At 43.3% G+C, this 25,737-nt stretch overlaps 1 pseudogene; it reads right to left on the bottom strand.

Annotated features, from left to right (window-relative positions):
- LOC111965109 (myocyte-specific enhancer factor 2D homolog) overlaps window positions 1–24,102 on the bottom strand; it is a 63,122-nt pseudogene extending 39,020 nt beyond the window's left edge.
- Window positions 24,103–25,737: the final 1,635 nt, after the last annotated feature.

Genomic DNA, 25,737 nt, shown 5'->3' with positions numbered 1-25,737 from the left:
TATTCCCACAGCTTATCATCCTACTTTTTGCTCCCAAAATGCCATCTCTCCTTTTCTCCAATTCTACCTTCTCTCTTTAGAATGGAAGTATGTGGTGAGTAGTACGGGCCGGGGCCCAGGAACACAAAGGCATAATGTAATGTCACGTCCCATTTGCAGTTGCTCGCATTCAGGTACATTGTGCCCCCCCAGGGCATCTTGTAAGCCTCTGCTTACTACACTACAGGGCTGCCAAATAACACATCACTGAGTGGCCATAGAGGCTCTGTCCGGCTCTATCCTCATTCATTCGACTAGTAGTACATCCCTGAAGAATGTCTCCACTATTACTACAATGGCCAGCGGTGGGTGTTATTACTTATACATGTGGTTAATGGACCCCCTCTATCACACCATCTCAGGAGGGGCCAATGGCTTGCTTCCTCACAGAGGTAGCGGACCATGCCCTCATTGGATATGGATGGTCTGGAATCTGCCGGATGACAGTGAGGAGGCCCATATGATCTGTATCACAGACAGAGCAATCGTATCCTGTTGTATTTTTCTTTTACCGTTATTTAACTAGGCAAGTCAGTTAATAACAAATTCTTATTTTCAATGACGGCCTAGGAACAGTGGGTTAACTGCCTTGTTCAGGGGCAGAACGACAGATTTTTACCTTGTCAGCTCGGGGATTCGATCTGGTAACCTTACGGTTACTAGTCCAACGCTCTAACCACTAGGCTACCTGCTGCCCCATTTAACAGTCTGTCTAAAATGGGAATAATGCTGCATAAGCTCTTTTAAAAAATTGAGATTCATTTTAACTTAGGCATCAAATCACACTATTTATTTAGCTTGCCGTGATGAATAAATAAATGCGGCTTTCATTTGCTCTTAAATAATCAATCATGCCCCATTAATGTTCCTGGCAGTAACAACAACAAACATGATGCAGACTAAGTGCCTGTTTAACAAAAACAAAAAACTGAATCTGATTAGATACCATTTACCATCACACCCTGATGCATCATAATAAAACATATTACCGTCTCCATGGCGATCAAGTTAGCTCCATGACCTTTGGAGGTGACTTGATAAGGAGCCCCCATTGACCCTGTCCTGTCCCGATTAGGATATTGGAATATGACAGGTCTTAGGGCACGTCCCAGGAATTTGGCTGACATGGCAAAACAGGATTATTCTGATGGAGGGAGAATCGTCAGGGCAACAGAGGGAGGCCCGCCTCATGAGGAACCATCAGCGTCATGATAGGACAGTTCCGAATATCTCCATATTGGAAAGTGATGGGCAATTATGTTCTAATTAGAATAAATTACTCATGGGGAATCTTGTCAAGTGCTGTTTTGTGGTGCGTGTCATGAGGAGCTCCTCTCACCGTGACCTTGAATCAGGGCAGTGACAAAGTCTTTAAGCCATGCTATGGTAAGATCTTCCTCTTTGAGCTGCTTAAGAAAAAGGGCATCCCCTCTTCTTCCTCTCTCCTCTCCCTGGCTATTCATCTCCCTCCTCATTCAGAGCTCATTCTCCATCACTTTTCCTTCCCTCGCCCCTGATTGGGATCTGCAGTGAAGCGGATTAACACGTTCTGGCAGGAGAGGCAGGCTGCCCACACACACACACTACACGTGCAGCACAGAGAAGCTGTGTGTGTACATATGCATCACCTCCCAGCTGTGTACTAGAGTGAAGGAATGCCCAACTGTGTGAAGAAAATTGTGTGTACCAGTCAAATGTTTGGACAACTCATTCCACTGTTTTTCTTAWTTTTTTTACTATTTTCTACATTGTGGAGTAAGGTAGTAACCAAAATGTTAAACAAATTAAAATATATTTTAGATTCTTCAAAGTAGCCAGCCTTTGCCTTGAGGACAGCTTTGCACACTCTTGGCATTCTCAACCAGCTTCACCTGGAATGCTTTTCCAACAATCTTGAAGGAGTTCCCACATTGTCGGCTGTTTTTCCTTCACTCTGCGGTCCAACTCATCCCAAACCATCTCAATTGGGTTTAGGTCGGGTGGTTGGAGGCCAGGTCATCTGATGCAGCACTCAATCACTCTCCTTCTTGGTCAAATAGCCCTTACACAGCCTGGAGGTGTGTTGGGTCATTGTCCTGTTGAAAAACAAATGATAGTCCCACTAAGCGCAAACCAGATGGAATGGGGTATCGCTGCAGAATGCTGTAGTAGCCATGCTGGTTAAGTGTGCCATGAATTCTAAATAAATCACAGACAGTGTCACCAGCAAAGCACCATCACACTTCCATGCTTCACGGTGGGAACCACACATGCAGAGATCATCCGTTTACCGACTCTGCATCTCACGAAGACACGGCGGTTAGAACCAGAAATCTCAAATTTGGACTCATCAGACCAAAGGACAGATTTCCACTGGTCTAATGTCCATTGCTCGTGTTTCTTGGCCCAAGCAAGTCTCTTCTTCTTATTGCTGTCCTTTAGTAGTGGTTTCTTTGCAGCAATTTGACCATGAAGGCCTGATTCACACAGTCTCCTCTGAACAGTTACTTGAACTCTGAAGCATTTATTTGGGCTGCCAATTTCTGAGGCTGATAACTCTAATGAACGTATCTTCTGCAGCAGAGGTAACTCTGGGTCTTCCTTTCCTGTGGCGGTCCTCATGGGAGCCAGTTTCATCATAGCGCTTGATGGCTTTTGCGACTGCACTTTAAGAAACTTTGAATTTCTTTAAATGTTCCACATTGACTGACCTTCATGTCTTAAAGTAATGGACTGTCGTTTCTCTTTGCTTATTTGGGCTTGGTCTTTTACCAATTAGGGCTATCTTCTGTATACCACCCCTACCTTGTCGCAACACAACTGATTGGCTCAAATGCATTAAGAAATTCCACAAATTAACTTTTAACAAGGCACACCTGTTAATTGAAATGCATTCCAGGTGACTACCTCATGAAGCTGGTTGAGAGAATGCCAAGAGTGTGCAAAGCTGTCATCAAGGCAAAGGGTGGCTACTTTAAAGAATCTAAAATATAACATATATTTTAATTTGTTGAACACTTTTGGTTACTACATGATTCCATATGTGTCATTTTTGTGTTGATGTCTTCACTATTATTCTACAACGTAGAAAATTGTAGAAATAAAGAAAAACCCTTGAATGAGTTGATGTCCAAACTTTTGACTGGTACTGTATGTATGCACATTTCAGTTTTAGTATCAGTGCTTTTGAGCATTGGGTCTGTATATTTGTGTGTTTGTATATTTATGTGTGTGTATATTAATGTACTGTGTGTGTGTGTGTGTGTGTGTGTGTGTGTGTGTGTGCGCGTGCGTGCGAGTAGGGTACATAATAAGCATAACATATGACTAAGTGTGTGTGCGTGACTGCATCCAACTCCATAATTCATACACCAAAGCACTTGCTTGGAGAGACGCGGGGAGGCAGAGCGGCAAATGGACACATTTTGTGCCTATCCGCTCAACCCCTCTCCTCTCTCTCCCTGTCTTTCCCCGCTCACCAGTGCCAAGCGATTCATCTAAACTCTGCCCCTCTCCCTCGCTAAACAATACAGATCAAACTAAACAAGCTAGAAGGAGCCTCTCGGTCTGAGGAATGGCAGTAGAACAGTGGTTCTCCTCTGGGCCTGAGGCTTGCTGAAGGAGATGGAGATGCATGGGGGAACCCTCATATGGATTCAGGCAGTGACACACTCCCGCGCCGAGGCATCTGGCCTGAATATTGTATGAGGCATTCTCACGGGCCACTGCAGAGCGGGCGCATGCACACAAACATGAAGGCTTACACACAAATACAGGCAGACACACACACAGTCATTGGAGCTTAAGCTAATGTGGCCCGGAGCGGCCCAAATCCCTGCCACAGCACACACACTTAAGAGCCATCTGCAACTGGAGCTCCATGTAGCCCTCACCTCTGCCATCCACAGACAGAAAGACAGAGGAGAGAGAAACAGCGAGAGAGACACTCTGAATGCCATCTCAGTTATTCCACGTGGTAATGGACAGCTGCAACGGCTGTACCAAGAATTTCATGATCCAGTGACATGGTCTTTATAGAACGAAAAGGCTTCACTGTATATGAATTATAAGTGGTAAGTTAATATTTAAATAGCCAGTTAAAATGTATCTGCCCATTTGTTATGAATCCATGAGAAAACCTGTGTATAAAAGGGTCAAGGCAGATAAATGATACCGCACATCCATGTTGGTGAAAAAAAGATACCACTTGAGCGCTCATTCGCTCAATGTAACCTCATTCACATTCCCCATCTAGAAACTCTCTCTATGCTCCTCCTCCTTCATGCAACCCTCCATTTTGTGATAGCGTGGTTCCAGGGGGACCGGAGGCTTTTTGTTGGAGTGGCCTTGTAGCCCCGGCCAAGGCTAGGGGGTGGTGACAGCAGGTCCAGCTGTCCCTACCTCTGCCCTCCCACCATGATCCCAGGCACCAGGCAGCCAGCCAGGCCTGGATGGATGGATACTGGAACAGGCCCCACACGAGCCTGTAATCTGGCCACAGCACACTGGTGTACATTTAGGGCCTTCTAGAGCCAGCCTATGTTAGCTAGGGGCGGCCATGCTAGGCTAACTGCCCTCAGTCTCTCTCTCGAGATCTGTTTCCTTCTCGGTCTCTCTGAGGTAATGTCATGGAAGTTACTGTACCTGCCCTCTCACTAGACATTTGCTTTAAGAGGAATTAAGGCTTGTAGCTTGTGTTTATATTTGTCTACTCTGGCTATGACAAAACACAACATCCAAACAACTCTGGATTCAACCAAGGATTCAGAGAAAAGCACACACCAAAAAATAAAAGTGATCTTGAATACTCTAAAAAAGAAAAGAGAAAGAAAAAAACATCCCTTTCTCTTGCTACATAAATAAAGACCTGATGGCTTTGGATTGAAAGTGCTCATCCAGACCAGAGTGGTAGTAGTCAAAAATAAAACAGCTCTTGATATCAAGAAAACATAACACCAGGTCACGTGGGCCTGTTATCAAATATAAATCATGAACAGAAATATTCGCTACTTAATTTATCAACAAAATGTTTAAAAAAATATAATACAAAATAAAACAATCAACAGGTTATAGGCAAACCCTAAAATAAAGTGTTATCAAATGTAAAATACCTTCTAAACAAACATATTATGACCATATTACAACCACGGATGTAAAAACAAAATGAAACACAGCGAGCCATTTCATTACCGCCTCTCCTCCATGGCACTGTACTAAAATACCATATTGTAACACCTCTCCCCTCCCCCATCTCCCCCTCAACCTCAGAACACACAACCACCCTGTTCACTCTCTCCTGCAGGGAACTACACAGTAACACCTCTCCTCCTCCTCCTCTCTCCCTCCTCCATTACCTCCATGATGTCGACGTTGGTCCKGCTCTCGTGGGGCTCGTTGTACTCGGTGTATTTGAGCAGGACCTTGTCCATGTCGGTGCTGGCGTACTGGAACAGCTTGTTGGAGTGGTTGAAGATGATGAGGGCGATCTCACAGTCGCACAGCACGCTCAGCTCATACGCCTTCTTCATCAGGCCAAACTTCCTCTTGGTGAACGTCACCTGTGAGGGGAGGGATGGTGTGGGTGTATTAGAGGGTGGTAGGGAAGSGATGTTGTGGGGCAGGGTATTGGGAAGGAGAAGGGGGGATTGGCAGGTGATATTGGGAAGGGGAGAGGGATATTTGGCATAGAAGGAAAGAGGAAGAACAATAACATTAGCGATACTGTAAAAGTGAAGGAATTTGTAGTACTATATAATAATTGGTTAAACGTAATACAGAGGGACTGGGAGGGACTATATCAATAACAGTAAATAATAGTCTCTTAGAGAACAGCCAATGTGTGAACAAACAACACATTACAGACAGCTAATTAAAGGTGACAACAGGGATGAGGCCCTGCAGTGTGTTGTGGTTCTGTTTAATACCACTCCCTTGGTTTTGAGGCATTTATGCAAATAGGGGAATTTGAGTTTGTTTGTTTTGCTGTAGACAGGATCAGAGAGGAGCGCGAARAAGCAGATGCACGGAAAGGAACCACACTGCCATGTGAGACCTTCAATTGCTCGCTCTCTCTTTCTCGCTCTCTCCATCTCCCCTCTCTCTCTATAATTGCTTGAGCACCCCCATGTTACACTGATGCCTCTCTGTGGGGCAGGAGCCAGCTTGTGCTCTCTCCCTTGTCCTCCCCACGGTCTCAGTCTCCCTCTCTCACTGTCTCCGTCTCTCTCGTTTCCTCGCTCTCATTTTCTTTTCTCTCCCTTTTCCTCTCTGCGTCGTTCTTGCTCACTCATTGCTTCCCGCTGCCACAAATCAAATTATATCGGGGTCGTATCCATGGGCAACCGCCTACCACCTCCCTCCCTCAAAACCCATCACCACACACTCCCAAAATTCATCTCACACACACACACACCACTCCACAATCATCTCCACACACCACACACTCCCCACAATCATCTCCACACACACACACACTCCCACAATCATCTCCACACACACACACACTCCCACAATCATCTCCACACACACACACACACTCCCACAATCATCTCCACACACACACACTCCCACAATCATCTCCACACACACCACACTCCCACAATCATCTCACCACACACACACACACACACACACACACACACACACACACACACACACACACACACACACACACACACACCACACACACACACCACACACACACACACACCACACACACCACACACAACACCACAACACACACACAGAGCAGAACATAGAAACAAGGGGAAGAAAGTTCAGCGAGGACAATGGCAAGCCAGGCTCACAGAGCTGATAAACAATACTATTACAATGATTCTCATAACCAATTATAAGATGGTTTATCATGAAGAGAAATGCTCTGATTTGTCGGAGGCGTGAGGTACACCGAGTCTTCAACAATAATTAGTCTTGATCCTTCCTTCGACATGAATGCCAAGATAAACAAGCTGAACATAACTGACATTAAGAACAGAATTGCAAGTAACCAATGGCAACGAACGACAGAACAAGACATCCGCCATGAGARGGATGAGTTGTTTCATGACCGTGTCCTGACGAGTGTGGTTGTGTGGCGAGGAGAGGAGGAAGCCACAGTGACAACCACAGCCTCCCCAGCTGCTCTACTTTCTGCACCTGCAATGTTTCAGGAGTGTTCATGGTCTCTGTAGCATTCGGCGTTCAGTCAATAATCCATTACTATGTAAACTATTTGTGGTTCTCACGCTCTCTTTTCACAACATGTATTTCACATGCTGTTGAATTTCCGTCAGAGTCTATAGCCTTGGGGTCGGGGCCAATCCATTAGTGCTAATGACAGTWTCTTGTGATCAACATCTAGTAGGATGATGGTTCACCAATATTTCTATCAACTTTTGATGAATCAACATAATGCTTGAAYGCCTGAAGCATTTTGAGTCTCTGTGTGTGCTGCTCTATGAAAATGGGCACCTATAAAGAAATACRAAAAGCTTAAGATGATTTCAGGACCTCGGGCCACCTAGTGTCTAAAATACTCAGGTTCTACTCAGCCAGGGACATTTTGGGGATGGCAGACGCATCACATCCATTACTCAATAAGCTCAATGAACCAAAGCCCATTAACCAGTTGACTCATTTTAGAAGGATCATTTAGCCTTTCATCGTCTTGGAAAAATACTGGTGTAGTCATAGGCATGATAGAGTTTCTACATACAAAGAAACATTATCCACACACACACACACCTGTCTGTTCCGTTCATCTGTGATCCTCTGTATTTGGATCTTTTTCCTTCCCATGGTTCCGGTCTGGCGGTGGGAGGGGCAGGGGGCGTGGCGGGGTCGGAGGGCACGGCTGTCCTGTGGAGGTGGTTGGTGGGCACTGTTGCCRACTAGGCGTTTGGCTGTCGCACTCTTTCTCGTACACACTCTCTCTATCTCCCTCCGCTCCACCTGTCTGAGGCGGCTAGTCTAGGAGCTCTTTCCCCTGCAGGAAATAATGAAGAAGAAAGAATGGGGCCACGTGGCGGGGCCTTCAGATCATGGTCTGTACAGTAGGCAGGTCATCCACTGGTCCTCTGAATTAGGATCCTCTTCCCCTCTTTACTGCAGGTGTGTTACTCCTGGAAAATAGAGAGCATCGGATCAGTATGAGATTCAGGAGAGGTATCATTCATGTACCATTCCTGCCAATGTCCTTCAGAATCAACAATTGTCTTAGCCTTTTAACCTCAACAGTACTCGACAGAGAAACCAAAGCGATGCATTTAAGTCAGGATTCCTTTCGGACAAATTAGAAGAACGCTTCGAAAGAGCAGCCGCAGCAGTGGGGGGAACTGAAGGATGGGGGAACCCTTCTCTTGGGGTTAGTGTTTCCATGGGGGCAAGTGAGCCTGGTGCGCTGCGGAGCGGGAGCCCCTCAGGGGGGCCACGGGGAGACTGTGCTGTGTCAGCTTTATTAGAGGCATCACTGACACATAACTGATATGTTGGTTGCCTGCAGCAACTCGCTGCCTGCTCGACCTGACACGCTGCATGCGATTCCCAATCGAAGGCAGAGCCCGGCCCTATGTCCCAGTGAGGCTGCTCGCCACGAGTGGGCGGGACGCTAGTGCTCAGAGTTCTGTTGCGTTTTGAAGTAGGCTCTTGGATTCAGTCACTGAACCAGTAATGTTAGCATTACCACTAGGTTTTGTTATCTTAACTGTGGTAATTTGGCACAGTTCCATGTTAGATAACACTCTGTGTCCCTTTAATATAAGGAAAAGGAGTGTATTTAAAAATATTTAATTGAAGACAGAAAAGTCAAGGTCCAATCCGTAGTTGAAAAAATAACAAAGCCGCCACCCCATCTCTGTTTTAGTAAAAAGCTGAGGGATGGGATTGGATAAATGTAACCACTCTCAAATTCATAGAAAGAGCTATGGACCGACCATCTATAATAATCAAAATTATCGTTTTAACCATGTTGAGGCTATACAGTGTTAGTTTACATTTATAATGTTAACAAACATTGGAGTAAAAACAAGCTTATATTTGGGGTTCTGATGGGGTGTAACAGTTGAACTAAGCTCATGAGGCATTTCTAAAGTTATATTATTGTATTAATCAATATATCTATATCATTCAGTAAATATCATTAATTTAATTAGTTCAAAAGTGGGTGTAGCAACTGCAGATTGCCCCTTTAACTAAACAGGGATTTATTATTATAATTTTTTTGCAATGTATAGCAATTTGTAATAACAAAAAGAGAGAGGGCAAATGAGAGAGAACAGAGTACATGTGAGCATATAAATTCATGAATGAATGAACGAGCAGACCGCAACCCGGGAATGGCAACAGAGGCATGGACCATTTTAATTAAGCCCCACTACTACTACTATTTGTGGTTCAGCCTTAAAAATAGCTCTCTATATATACATCCAGACTGTGTACTGTTCCAACACACCCGCATGACAGTGGGAGCCGAGTCATTGCATTAGAGAGAGTGCATCTGGAAAGCCTTGAGTGCAGTTTCAACACTACATCACCCATTGTTTACCTGAGAGAATAGTAAAACCACCCCCTGATTAATGCCTGCTCTGCTTCCATTACCATAAAAAACAAAACAATGACGTGATAGAACGGGTTCTGTGTGTCGATGTGTGCACATACCACACATTTGCTTATAGTTGATGCAATTGCATTCACTATGGCAATGCGTTCTCCATGAATTATGCACTACGTATTTGGCTTGGAGGCAGGACAATGGGAGAAGTCTGAGAAAAGGGTGTTATGCATGTCATAGTTGTTCTCTTAAAAATAAAGCCCAAACAAAAGAACTAGAGGCAGCTTCAGCTCTCGTTTTACATGGAAAATATGGAGGGGGTTGTATTAGGTCATTTCCGCGGCAATGGAATTACGCTTTGACGCTTTCTCACTTTGGCATACATTTTCAACAAAAACAATTGATTTCAAAGTTCAACAAAGCAATGCACAAGGACTACTTTGAACAATTTACACAGAACATTTCACAAAAACACATTTACTGGAAGAACTGTGCAGATGCAAAGTTTGGTAACATAATTACTGTAAAATCTCCCTCAGTTTTTTACGCAACCACATTTTAGAAAAACTTAAATATCTGCTCCAATTAAGATTAAAATATGTCTGCAGAAAGAACATTCGACACCATTAGTTTGAAAAATTATATTTTGGTTATTGAACTACAGTAGGTGTAGTGGATTTACATCTGGTAACAGAGTTACGGTAACGGAATTACATCATGAGTCCCTGATCTGTACTATATAGAAATGCATAATTATGGCTATGAATATAATTCTCTTCATGGTGATGTATCCTGAATAGGTACAGAAAAAAGGTAGAAATATGCAACATCCTTCTTTTGGGTATTATTCTACACACTGGGTATTATTGTAATGAGCTCCGCCCCCAAACAAGACCACATTTGGTCTGTCCGGACTAGACCAAATCTAAAACAATCATAGGCGTCTATGTTTCACAAGTTTGGACATCACAGTAGAGTCGAGTACAGTACAGCAGAGCACAGTAAAGTAGATATGTTCAGTATAGTACATTCAATTATACTGTACTTTACTAGTGTACTGTACTACTTTACTCTACTGTCCAAACTTGTGAAACATAGACTTCTATGATTGGAACAAATTTGGTCCGGCCAGGGCGGACTGACCAAATTTCAACATCCATGGACGTGCGATGTTGGTCAGTGCCCAGTGGGTGAGGATGCTTGTTACAGTAAATGGAAAGAGGGTTGGTGTCAGTAAGAACCGAGAGAGGTGACATTAATGAGAGAGAGAGAGAGAGGAGAGAGAGAGGCAAGAAGAGCCTTCTATGCCATCAAAAGGAACATAAAATTTGACATACCAATTAGGATCTGTCAAAAAAACATTTGAATCAGTTCTAGAACTCATTGCCCTTTATGTTTGTGAGGTCTGGGATCCACTCACCAAACAAGAATTCACAAAATGGGACAAACATCAAATTGAGACTGCATGCAGAATTCTGCAAAAATATTCTCTGTGTACAACCATAAAACAACAAATATCATGCAGAGCAGAATTAGGTCGATACCCCTCTAATTATCGAAAACCAGAAAAGAGACGTTAAATTCTACAACCACCTAAAAGGAAGCGATTCCCAGACATTCCATAACAAAGCCATCACCTACAGAGAGATGAACCTGGAGAAGAGTCCCCTAAGCACTGCTGGTCCAGCAACACAATTAGGCCCAACCAAATCATAAGAAAACAAAAAGATAATTACTTGACACATTGGATTGTTATTATTAGTTTTTTAAACAGAGCAAACTAGAATGCTATTTGGCCCTAAACAGAGAGTACACAGTGACAGAATACCTGACCACAGTGACTGACACAAAATTAAGGAAATCTTTGACTATGTACAGACTCAGTGAACATAGCCTTGCTATTGAGAAAGGCCGCTGAAGGCAGACCTGGCTCTCAAGAGAAGACAGGCTATGTGCACACTGCCCACAAAATTAGGTGGAAACTGAGCTGCACTTCCTAATCTCCTGCCAAATGTATGACCATATTAGAGACACATATTTCCCTCAGATTACAGAGACCCACAAAGAATCTGAAAACACATACAATTTTGATAAACTCCCATATCTATTAAGTGAAATACCACAGTGTGCAATCACAGTAGTAAGATTTGTGACTTGTTGCCACATGAAAAGGGAAACCAGTGAAGAACAAACACCATTGTAAATACAACCTATATTTATGTTTATTTATTTTCCCATTTGTACTTTAACTATTTGTACATCATTACAACACTGTATATAGACATAATATGATATTTGAAATGTCTTTATTCTTTTGGCAGTGTGGTGCCAGGACAACAACCGCTCCCTCAATGTGAGCAAAACAAAGGAGCTGATCGTGGACTATAGGACTACAGGCCCCCATTCACATCGACAGGGCTGAAGTGGAGCGGGTCGAGATGTTTCAAGTTTCTTGTTGTCCACATCACCAACAAACTATTATAGTCCAAACACACCAAGACAGTTGTGAAGAGGGCACGACAACACCTTTTCCTTCAGGAGACTGAAAAGATTTGGCATTGGTCCCCAGATCCTCAAAAAGTTCTACAGCTGCACCATCGAGAACACCCTGACCGGTTGCATCACCGCCTGGTATGGCAACTGCTCGGCATCTTACCTTAAGGCGCTACAGAGGGTAGTGCGTATGGCCCAGTACATCACTGGGGCCAAGCTTCCTGACATCCAGGACCTATATAATAGGAGGTGTCAGAGGAAGGCCCAAAGAAATTGTCAAAGACTCCAGTCACCCAAGTCCATAAACTGTTCTCTCTGCTACTGCACCGCAAGCCGTACCGGAGCGCCAAGTCTAGGACCAAAAGGCTCCTTAACCGCTTCTACCCCCAAGCCATAAGACTGAACCAGGTTTTCCTCTAGGATTTTGCCTGTGCTTAGCTCTATACGTTTATTTTTATCATAAAAGACTCCATAGCCTTGCCCATGACAAGTATACCCATAACATGATGCAGCCACCACTATGCTTGAAAGTATGAAGAGTGGTACTCAGTGATTTTTGTGTTGGATTTGCCCCAAACATAACGCTTTGTAGGCAGGACATAAAGTTCATTTCTTTGCAATATGGCACTGTCTTCCTTTTTTTCACTCTGTAATTTAGGTTAGTATTGTGGAGTAACTACAACGTAGTTGATCCATCCTCAGTTTTCTCCTACCACAGCCATTAAAACGCTAACTGTTTTAAAGTCACCATTTGCCTCATGGTGAAATCCCTGAGTGGTTTCCTTCCTCTCCGGCAACCGAGTTAGGAAGGATTCCTGTATCTTTGTATTGATTGGGTGTATTGATACACTATCCAAAGTGTAATTAATAACTTCGCCATGCTCAAAGGGATATTCAATGGTCGGCTTTACTTTTTTCCATCTACCATTACGTGCCCTTCTTTACGGGGCATTGGAGAACCTCCCTGGTCTTTGTGGTTGAATCTGTGTCTGAAATTCACTGCTCGACTGAGGGACCTTACAGATAATTGTATGTGTGGGGTAATCATGTTAAAAAACATTATTTTTAATAATCTTAAAACACTATTTAATAACTATTAAAACACTATTAAAACACAACTTAAGCAAATGTTTACTTCTGAACTTATTTAGGCTTGCCATAACAAAGGGGTTAAACATTTCTAAAGACATAATTCCACTTTGCCATTATGGGGTATTGTGTGAACGCCATTGACACACAATCTCAATTTAATAAATTTAAAATTCAGGCTGTAACAAAATGTGTAAAAAGTCAATGGGTGTGAATACTTTCTGAAGTGTTGATATTAGTTGGCAGGGGTATTTACTTCAACATTATTGTGTTTTGATGTAAATCTAATACCTTTCAATAATTTTTCTGGTCAATGTTGTCCAAGACCCTTTTTTCCATATGTTTGAGCAGAAATGAAAGCCTTTCCTTATTCCACATTTTTTGGATGGAAAATGGTTGCAAAATGTTTATATGCCTTCATTTCTAAAACATTTAATTTGACATGCTCCTATGAACTTCATATGTGTGTGCTCATAGGTCCTTTTAGATGTAAATGCCCAATATAATAGCAAACCATAGAAACTCTGGAGTGGGTTGTTATATTTGCCAAAGACTGTAGAAGTAACAGGTTTATAMTGAAAATACTCAAACTAAAACAGAAAACACTTTTGAGTTTTATGTTATACACTCAAATAGTAGAAGACTAGTGAGTGAGCAGAGCACTACTCCTTCCATAAGAACATTGGTCTACAGTTCAAAGGCAGCGGTCAGTGGGATTTGTTTTGGGATGCGGGCCGGTCACACATGAAAAGACTGCTTTATCTGCCCGGGTGTTCAAACCTTGACATTTTACCCTTCATGCTGCGGGAGTCAGCCTCCCATGTCTGATGTCAGGTAGAATCTCTCCTCTCACATTGAAGGCAGAGGGCCTGGAGAGTGTCTACTGACTGGCTGAATTAAGGAGTGTGAGACACTTTAGACAAGGAACAGATTAACACTGATAAAAGCTATTCTGCAGTGGTCCTTGCATTGAGCCCTGAGGAACCCCTAAAATATATGCAATTTGTATCTGTATTGTTGAAGATATTTTAGTGTGCAGTATACTATCAACAGCTACACTACATGGGGAAGATCTTTGATCTTTGCATGTAAGGTCAGAACCTTAAGGCACTCACGACAGAATAATCCATAAAAAGAACAGATACACAACGGTGCATCATTTGTGTGTAAGTTCAGAACATCTGTTGCTGTTCTTTCAACCATTTCAGAGGACCACCTCCTGTTCAGCCTATGAGGAAGCAGAGTCATTGGCTACAAGGTGGTGCAACACAGTAGGAGCCACAGTGTCACAGAGTTGCCACCACCTTATCCATCCTGCATCATGTGTCATAGCCTACAGTGCAGAGGCACAGGTGTCACAACTTAGTCATGACATATAGCACAAACGACAATTGCATGCCACAGCAGCAGAGCATATGTGCAGAGAGATGTGTGTTGGAGAGGTTTTGTGCACGTGTATGTCCTTCTGTCAATGCATACTGTATATACGTGTATGTATTAGAGTTCGACCGATTATGATTTTTCAACACCGATACCGATTATTGGAGGACCAAAAAAGCCGATACCGATTAAATCGGCAGATTTTTTATATTTATTTGTAATAATGACAATTACAACAATACTGAATGAACACTTATTTTAACTTAATATAATACATCAATAAAATCAATTTAGCCACAAATAAATAATGAAACATGTTCAATTTGGTTTATATAAGGCAAAAACTAAGTGTTGGAGAAGAAGGTAAAAGTGCAATATGTGCCATGTAAGAAAGCTAACGTTTAAGTTCCTTGCTCAGAACATGAGAGCATATGAAAGCTGGTGGTTCCTTTTAACATAAGTCTTCAATATTCCCAGGTAAGAAGTTTTAGGTTGTAGTTAAAGGAATTATAGGACTATTTCTCTCTATACCATTTGTATTTCATATACCTTTGACTATTGGATGTTCTTATAGGCACTTTAGTATTGCCAGTGTAACAGTACAGCTTCCGTCCCTCTCCTCGCTCCTACCTGGGCTCGAACCAGGAACACATCGACAACAGTCACCCTCGAAGCAGCGTTACCCATGCAAAGCAAGGGGAACAACTACTCCAAGTCTCAGAGCGAGTGATGTTTGAAACGCTATTAGCGCGCACCCCGCTAACTAGCTAGCCATTTCATATCGGTTACACCAGCCTAATCTCGGGAGTTGATAGGCTTGAAGTCATAAACAGCGCAATGCTTTAAGCATTGCGAAGAGCTGCTGGCAAAACGCACTAAAGTGCTGTTTGAATGAATGCTTACGAGCCTGCTGGTGCCTACCATCGCTCAGTCAGACTGCTCTATCAAATCATAGCCTTAATTATAACATAACCATAATATGGTCGAATCCGGAAACTATCATCTCGAAAACAAAAACGTTTATTATTTCAGTGAAATACGGAACCGTTCCGTATTTTATCTAACGGGTGGCATCCATAAGTCTAAATATTCCTGTTACATTGCACAACCTTCAATGTTATGTCATAATTACGTAAAATTCTGGCAAATTAGTTCGCAACGAGCCAGGTGGGCCAAACTGACTCTGCGTGCAATGAACGCAAGAGAAGTGACACAATTTCACCTGGTTAATATTGCCTGCTAACCTGGATTTCTTTTAGCTAAATATGCAGGATTAAAAATATCTACTTCTGTGTATTGATTTTAAGAAAGGCATTGATGTTTATGGTTAGGTACAGTCATGCAACGATTGTGCTTTTTTCGCAAATGCGCTTTTGTTAAATCATCCCCCGTTTGGCGAACTTGGCTGTCTTTGTTAGGAAGAAATAGTCTTCACACAGTTCGCAACGAGCCAGGGGCCCAAACTGCTGCATATACCCTGACTCTGTTGCAAGAGAAGTGACACAATTTGCCTAGTTAAAATAAATTCATGTTAGCAGGCAATATTAACTAAATATGCAGGTTTAAAAATATATACTTGTGTATTGATTTTAAGAAAGGCATTGATGTTTATGGTTAGGTAGCAACGACAGTCCTGTTTCACGAATGCGCACCGCATCGATTATATTCAACGGAGGACACGCTAGATAAACTAGTAATATCATCAACCATGTGTAGTTAACTAGTGATTATGATTGGTTGATTGTTTTTAATAAGATAAGTTTAATGCTAGCTAGCAACTTACCTTGGCTTCTTACTGCATTCGCGTAACAGGCAGGCTCCTCGTGGAGTGCAATGTAAGGCAGGTGGTTAGAGCGTTGGACTAGTTAACCGTAAGGTTGCAAGATTGAATCCCAGAGCTGACAAGGTAAAAATCTGTCATTCTGCCCTTGAACAAGGCAGTTAACCCACCGTTCCTAGGCCGTCATTGAAAATAAGAACGTGTTCTTATTAACTGACTTGCCTAGTTAAATACAGGTGTAAAAAAAAAAACGGCCAAATCGGTGTCCAAAAATACTGATTTCCGATTGTTATGAAAACTTGAAATCGGCCCTAATTAATCGGCCATTCCGATTAATCGTTCGACCTCTAGTATGTATGACTGTGTGTCAGCCTGTCAGTGTAGTCTGCTATACGTGTCAAGCTGTCAATTGTGTATATGTGTGTGTGTGTGTGTGTGGTGTGTGTTGTGTGTGTGTGTGTGTGTGGTGTGTGTGTGTGTGTGTGTGTGTGTGTGTGTGTATGTATATATATATATATATATATATATATATATATGTATATGTACACATGTCCATCTCTTTGTAAGTTGGATCAGAGCACCCTGGGGCGCAGAGACAACAGTCAGTGGTGTGGGCTGCTGGAGTCAGACCAGAGCACTGCTGATAAATCCATCACCTTTCCCACTCAGCACCAGAGCCTACCAGGACTGACCACAGACTGCTCATAACAAACACAGCTATACAATAGTTAGGAAACTGTTACTTACACCAATATCAGGAGAAAACTAACATTTACAATTAAATTACCTCTCATTGGTAGCTAATTAATGGTTTTGTTTTATGTATCCAGATCTGTTTGAGAGCAGTTACAAGCTTCGCTGTGTATATGCTTACGCTGCCTTGTTGGCAGACATCACCAATATCAGGGGAGTCACCTACAGCTCTGCTGAGGACTCAGGTTTCATTGGGAGCAGCCAGAATCTCCCTCTCTGGTTGCATGGGGCTACGGGCTCTGGGGAGGCTATCAACAAGACAGATCTCTCTCTCAGTTTGTGGTCCAGGCAAATCAATACTTATATTCAGTATCACCATGGTCACCCTAGCTAGGGTAAAGGTAAAATCCCTTCTCCCTGTATGAACGATGACAGTCTGGCTGCTCCATACAAATGAAATTGCTACTCAGAATCTAATTTAATTCAATCAAACCAGAGTGCCACCACGGTTTTGCGTATAATCATTGCAATCCACACCTGAGGCTTGGAGGCCACCTGAACAGAGGGGCAGGAGTCTGATTAGTTAGCCTTTCATTGGGGAAGACGTATCCGCAAACACAGGCAGTAACTAGCTACTGATCTCTCTCTCATCCTACCCAGTGGGACTCTGTGCTTTCACCCCAACCTTGGGCTGTAGTCCCAGCACCAGCTGTGGGATATTTACAGCCTGTTGCCTCATGTTCCAGCACAGCCATTCCGCTTGGCTGGCCCGCTCCACTCCGCCTGTTGATTAACCGCTTGTTTGGTTAGACGGGTGTGCATTGTGCCTTATTAACCGAAGTACTCAGTGTGAAGGTGAATCTGTGTGAGTGATATGGTGGAGAAATGTATGGTGGTGGGCTTGGATTCTTTTGAGGCGAGGAAGGAAGGATGGGGGCTGGACCTGGGTCTGCTGTTTGGCTTGTGACTGGGCTTGTGCCTGTGTGCATGCTGCCAACACTGGCAGGGGAATATGATCCCACCCCCCTCCTTCTGTTCACCAATCCTAGGGTGGGTTTTTGGTGAGGGGGTAGCTGCAGTGCAAGAGCAGCACTCCCAGAAAGGGGTGGGAAATTGGAGGAGGTTGGACAGGTTTGGGATGGGCGGTAAATAGATCTGCGCTACTCGGCTCGTGAATCACGCCCCCGCTGCCAGTCTTGTCAATACTGCAGTCTACCCCAACAACAAACACACACACACACAAACAAACACACACACAAAGACACAACCTCAAAGCACCCAACTGCCACGGAACTACCGCCAACACAAATACACTGCCGGTCAAAAGTTTTCGAACACCTACTCAATCAAGGGTTTTGATTTATTTTTTACTATTTTCTACATTGTAGAATAATAGTRAAGACATCAAAACTATGAAATAACACATATGGAATCATGTAGTAACCAAAACAAAAGTGTTAAACAAATCAAAATATATTTTTGATTCTTCAAAGTAGTCACCCTTTGACTTGATAACAGCTTTGCAGACTCTTGGTATTCTCTCAACCAGCTTCACCTGGAATGCTTTTCCAACAGTCTTTAAAGTAGTTCCCACATATTCTGAGCACTTGTTGGCTGCTTTTCCATCACTCTGTGGTCTGACTCATCTCAAACCATCTTGTGGAGGCCAGGTCATCTGATGCAGCACTCCATCACTCTCCTTCTTGGTCAAATAGGCCTTACACAGCCTGGAGGTGTGTTGGGTCATTGTCCTGTTGAAAAGCAAATGATAGTCCCACTAAGCCCAAACCAGATGGGATGGCGTATCACTTCAGAATGCTGTGGTAGCCATGCTGGTTAAGTGTGCCTTGAATTCTAAATAAATCACAGACAATGTCACCAGCAAAGCACCCCCACACCATAACACCACCTCCTCCAAACTTTACGGTGGAAAATACACATGCGGAGATCCTCCGTTCACCTAAACCGTGTCTCACAAAGACACAGCGGTCTTTGGTCTAGTCCAAATCTTGAATTTGGACTAGACCAAAGGACACATTTCCACTGGTCTAATGTCCATTGCTCGTGTTTCTTGGCCCAAGCAAGTCCCTTCTTATTGGTGTCCTTTAGTAGTGGTTTCTTTGCAGCAATTCGACCATGAAGGCCTGATTCACACAGTCTCCTCTGAACAGTTGATGTTGAGATGTGTCTGTTACTTGAACTCTGTGAAGCATTTATTTGGGCTGCAATTTCTGAGACTGGTAACTAATGAACTTATCCTCTGCAGCAGAGGTAACTATGGGTCTTCTTTTCCTGTGGCGGTCCTCATGAGAGGCAGTTTTATCATAGCGCTTAATGGTTTTTGCGACTGCACTTGAAGAAACGTTCAAAGTTCTTGAAATGTTCCGCATTGACTGACCTTCATGTCTTAAAATATTGATGGACTGTCGTTTCTCTTTGCTTATTTGAGCTGTTCTTGCCATAATATGGAATATTACTATCTTCTGTATACCACCCCTACCTTAACACAACTGATTGTCTCAAACGCATTAAGGAAAGAAATTCCACAAATTCATTTTTAAGAAGGCACACCTGTTAATTGAAATGCATTCCATGTGACTACCTCATGAAGCTGGCTGAGGTGAGGGCACTCAGAGTGTGGTGTCAGGAAAACAACCTCTCATTTAACAACAAAACAAAAGGAGATTATCGTGGACTTCAGGAAACAGCAGAGGGAGCACCCCCTATCCACATCGACGGGACAGCAGCGGAGAAGGTGGAAAGTTTTAAGTTCCTGGGCGTACACATCACAGACAAACTGAAATGGTCCACCCACACAGAGTGTTGTGAAGAAGGTGCAACAGCGCCTCTTCAACCTCAGAAGGCTGAAGAAATGTGGCTCGTCACCAAAAACCCTGACAAACTTTTACACACGCACAATCGAGAGCATCCTGTCGGGCTGTATCAACTGCACTGCACTCAACCACAAGGCTCTCCAGAGGGTGGTGCGGTCTGCACAACGCATCACCGGGGGCAATCTACCTGCCCTCCATGACACCTACAGCACCCGATGTCACAGGAAGGCCAAAAAGATCATCAAGGACAACAACCACCCGAGCCACTGCCTGTTCACATGGCTATCATCCAGAAGGCGAGGTCAGTACAGGTGCATCAAAGCTGTTTTTCAATCTCAAGGCCATCAGACTGCTAAACAGCAATCACTAACTCAGAGAGGCTGCTGCCTACTCATATCACATGTATATACTGTATTTTATACCATCTATTGCACCTTGCCTATGCCGCTCGGCCATCGCTCATCCATATACTTATATGTACATATTCTCGTTTACCCCTTTAGATTTGTGTATATTAGGTAGTTGTTGGGGAATTGTTAGATTACACTGCACTGTCTGTCGGAACTAAACTCAGCAAAAAAAGAAACGTCCCTTTTTCAGGACCGTCCTTCAAAGATAATTCGTAAAAATCCAAATAACTTCACAGATCTTCATTGTAAAGGGTTTAAACACTGTTTCCCATGCTTGTTCAATGAACCATAAACAATTAATGAACATGCACCTGTGGAACGGTCGGTAAGACACTAACAGCTTACAGATGGTAGGCAATTAAGGTCACAGTTATGAAAACTTGAGACAGTAAAAAAAGAGGCCTTTCTACTGACTCTGAAAAACATCAAAAGAAAGATGCCCAGGGTCCCTGCTCATCTGCGTGAACATGCCTTAGGCATGCTGCAAGGAGGCATGAGGACTGCAGATGTGGCCAGGGCAATAAATTGCAATGTCCTTACTGTAAGACGCCTAAGACAGCGCTACAGGGAGACAGGACGGACAGCTGATCGTCCTCGCAGTGGCAGACCACGTGTAACAACACCTGCACAGGATCGGTATATCCGAACATCACACCTGCAGGACAGATACAGGATGGCAACAACAACTGCCCGAGTTACACCAGGAATGCACAATCCCTCCATCAGTGCTCAGACTGTCCGCAATAGGCTGAGAGGCTGGATTGAGGGCTTGTAGGCCTGTTGTAAGGCAGGTCCTCACCAGACATCACCGGCAACAACATCGCCTATGGGCACAAACTCACCATCGCTGGACCAGACTGAACTGGCAAAAAGTGCTCTTCACTGACGAGTCACGGTTTTGTCTCACCAGGGGTGATAGTCGGATTCGTGTTTTTCGTCGAAGGAATGAGCGTTACACCGAGGCCTGTACTCTGGAGCGGGATCGATTTGGAGGTGGAGGGTCCGTCATGGTCTGGGGCGGTGTGTCACAGCATCATCGGCCTGAGCTTGTTGTCATTGCAGGCAATCTCAACACTGTGCGTTACAGGGAAGACATCTTTCTCCCTCATGTGGTACCCTTCCTGCAGGCTCATCCTGACAAGACCCTCTTGACAGTTTATGTCTCGGTTGTTGAATCTTATGTTCATACAAATATTTACACGTGTTAAGTTTTCAGAAAATAAACGCAGTTGACAGTATGAGGACGTTTCTTTTTTTGCTGAGTTTAGAAGCAAAAGCATTTCATTACACTCGCATTAACATCTGCTAACCATGTGTATGTGACCAATAAAATTTGAGAGAATGCCAAGAGCGTGCAAAGCTGTTATCAAGTCAAAAGGTGGCTATTTGAAGAATCTCAAACACTTTTTTGGTTACTACATGATTCCATATGTATTATTTCATAGTTTTGATGTMTTCAATATTATTCTACAATGTATAAAATAGTAAAAAAAAATAAAAAAAAATTGAATGAGTAGGTGTTCTAAAACTTTTGACCGGTAGTGCACAACGAATTACAAAACACAAGTCTGTCGCAGAAGGCACTCTCACTTAACTGTGCACAAACACACACATTCATATGCACAAAGAGGGCCACAAGACTGGTGTAGTCAGGCTTGTTGTTGACAGAGGCTCGTCTCCGTCACCACGTCATTCCTGTGGCGATGTGGTTTGACCTGTCAGGTGACATCACATACAAACAGGACCACACCCACTCACCCAGCCCTGGGAGTTGGCAACTGCTCCCATTCACCTGGAACGCTCCTGGGGCCATGCCAAAACAAAATAATAGCAGGTGCCTAGGTTAAAGTATCCCTTGCTGCTTTCCACAGGTTCTTCCCCCAGTATGTCTCCAATGGGAATACTCAACCCATCATCTTTCTCTTTATTCTCAGCCTTTCAGTTGGAGAAACCTAATGGATACCCCTTCCCCAAAACTTCCCTTTTTCACCTCGCATCAGATGAGGGCCAACCAGCGCTGAAGGTCTGAGAGAAAAACACCCTSTAGACAAAACACTGATGACATCAATGTGACATTAGGGAAGAGGGTGTGTGTGCGCAGGTCTGTGTGTGCAAACGTTGGTTGTTGTCACCAGTCGAACATGTTCTGTCAATGAGGCCTCACAAAAGAGCTAGACAGAAAAGATCAAGATAGTTGACTGGCACTTAAGTACAGTCATCGATCACTAAATAGTATCACGTTTGTTTATTTTTAAGACTACCGGTGAGTGGGTGTTGGAATGTCTTGGTTCAGCCTTATGTCGAATTTGAAACCATTTTCCTGCTCTTTTAAGTCATTAGTGAATAAAAGCTAATGTACATATAAACATGACAATGAGTCTGTAAATACTCAACAGTGCACCAAACCTTGTGATGTTGTTTTCAGGAGATTACCAGTGTTTAGCACAACTCTACGTATAGAAGGAGCTTGCAATGTGTTTACCAAACATGTGGTCATTTTTTGGTTAGACAACCAAGGTTCTTTGACTAACCTCATTTGAAGAGATCAACCTACTTACACTGTATCCTGCACATCTCCTATGCACCTGCAGTGACTCTCACAAGATTTCTCATCATTCTGTTATTCTTCGTAGGAGCATTTATTGAGGCTGCATGATCATTAGCAGGGCTTTTTGCTCAGAAGTATCTGATCAGTGACTTATTAAGCGTGCTACATGAATATAATTAAAGGAAGTAAAATTGACATGTCTTGGAAAAACTCAACTCATTTTCGGTTAGCGTCTCAAACCCCTATTGAAAACAGACTTGCAGTGAGCAGCCAATTGCAATGGAAAAGTGGAAAATTGGAGTTAACTAACCACACTTCACAGATCAGTAGCTTGAAAGAGTTATTCTTCTCACAGTTATGCGAGTCACGAAAGAAAAGACAAAAATAAAACGATAATGTAAGGCCATATTTCATAGCATATTAGCACAATGCTAACATTTAAAAAACAAAAAATAGCATACCCTTATGCTATTACTGTATGTAGATGGAACTTGGATGAAAACTGGCTACCTAAAACCTATCAAATAAACCAAAATGTCACTTAGGCCTACTGAGTCACATGAGCTGCTGTAGAAGAAGTGGGGAATTCACAAAGTAGGCTTTACCAAACCACCAGGATGGAAACTGTTAATAGTGTTGGCCCCACTGTGTGGTTGACAGTGAAGCACAGGCCACACAGTAAGTCACTTCACAGTCTGACATCTGCCTCGTAAAGTCCTCAGGATGTGCCTGAGCCACACTAGCCTCCTATACTGATTACTAAACCACAAAAGCAAAACATAAAACACAGTAACTACCCTGAACATGTGGCTGTTCTGTGAAAGAATATGCTGAAAGCACAGTCTTACAGTAATATTATTCCACCAAGACAACTTTTTTTTCATTAGAAAATAAACCAGAGAGGCCTCAGACTGTGCTCAGGAGGGAAATTTTTCTGTTTAAATTCATTAGGTATTTAGCTGGAGCAACATTTGAGTTAATGCACAAGTAACGTTGTAAGGAAGCAACAAATCTTATATGAAAACACAATGCCGGTATTGGTTGCCCTTACCCTTAGCTGATCAGTAGACCGCAGTCAAAAATCAGAGGCACAAGTTTAAAAAGACTCTTTAAAAAAAAAAAGGCAGAAAGCACCAGCAAGCACTCTGAATTGAATCCAAAAGACTCTGTTACAGTGGCACCCAGAGCATTCTAAGTCAAAGTTCAGGCATATTCCCAGTGAGAGGGGTCCAAACAAAGTGTGGTGTGTCCATCCTGCACACAACTGGTAGAAATGACAACTGCAGCAGAGCCCCTCACACTGGAGACCCACTCCCAGGTCGCTTTCCCTCTGGACAACCAATCCCCTTCCATCCCCTGGTCACCCCCCCCCCCCTCGTCCTCCCGGTCAACCCCTTATCATACTCTTCCCAGGTCACCCTTTGCCCTATATGCAGTTAGGCTGTGTAGTTTATCAGATCCCCTAACCCCCCCCCCCCTCTATTCCCTGGCCGGTACATGTGTGTACATTCTCCCTTCGGATTCACAAGCTGCTGTAAGTGCAGTGGCAGCTGCCCCTACACACCTTTTGTTCCAACAGCCCCTCTCCCCCTACCCCCTGTCATCTCCTCACACATGCTCAGCTGTTGAAAGGTTGGGCACACCGGACTTGTGCTGATCTATGCAGCCCCAAATCTGTAGATGTTCTGAAATGGTCTTTTGACCTGTCTTTTCTTTTACACATGTTGCGTGTAGTCACATATTTTGCCTCTAAAATTGCTATTATGTCATGCAAGAAGGCAAAACTTTCAAGGGTACAACTGAAGGCTCTGACTTGATTAGCTACAATCTCACAATCAAGCCCAATTAAAAGCTGGAAAACTGGAGAAATCTACACATGCGAGTTGAGAAGTAATGCTATATGAACAAGTTGTCATTTGTGTCTGTTTTCAAGAATGATTCCGCTTCCCAAGGAGTAAATCTCAGGCTGTGCCCTATCATGACCTTCAAATCTCTGAGGGGGTCGAGAGGGTGTGGGAAATGGGAGGCCAGGAGTCTGTTGAAGTTGTGTCATTGAGTTTCCACAAAATACAGCAAATATCTTTATTGGTAAAGGCAAGTCTATGTCCAGAACCCAACTGGTTAATAAAGGGTTGAAATGCCGAGGAGCAATCTCATCTTGAAGCAACAACTCATATAGATACATCTGAGGGAAGGAAAAGAAATGGCTCCCTTTGAGTATCAGAGAGGAAATATGCACATGGATGGGGGAAATGCACAACAGCCCTAAACACAACAAGACACTTTGAGGACACAATTACTTCCACAACAAACACCAGTGATTGGTAATGGCCTTATCTCGCTGCCCCTCTCCAGGTTTTTCCCTTCCTCTCCTCTTATCGTCTATGTGCTAGCAAGGCAGACTGGGGCTCTCCATGTTGAACACATTGTGTTGGCCCAAAGCCTAATAAGGGGATCCATGTGACTGCCTCCTCTCTTCCGGTGACTAATGTGAATGCTGCCCAGGACTATGTGGTGCTGCTGGCCCACGTGTGGTGGTGGAGTATGGGCGTCAAGAAGGGAGAGGGGTGGTGGTAACGCTGCAGTATGGAGAGTATGGAGAGAATTAAAGAACGAAGGCATTTACTTTTTCCCTGAATAAAGTCACATACCAAATTGGCAAAGTCACAATACCAAATGTATCATTGAATTATTATGCTGAAAGATAGTGATGGGGGAAAATAGAGTTACATATCGTGATATTATTTTTGGCAAGATATTGTATTGTTTTGACAGTATCACAATATTATTTTGCGCTAGTTGGCTGTACCTGCACCAAAACTCCAGTATTTTTACTTCTTCCAAAACTCTCTTGTCCCTCTGTCGAAGACATCTGGTGAGCAATATGTTTAGAACATTGAATCTCAATAAAGTCACAGTATCGAATAGCAATACATATAGAATCG

The sequence above is a fragment of the Salvelinus sp. IW2-2015 genome, linkage group LG6.1 (assembly GCF_002910315.2).
Source record: "Salvelinus sp. IW2-2015 linkage group LG6.1, ASM291031v2, whole genome shotgun sequence".
NCBI lineage: Eukaryota > Metazoa > Chordata > Actinopteri > Salmoniformes > Salmonidae > Salvelinus > Salvelinus sp. IW2-2015.
The sequence above is the reverse complement of the archived record's forward strand: the minus strand, read 5'-3'. Positions and strand labels throughout refer to the sequence as shown.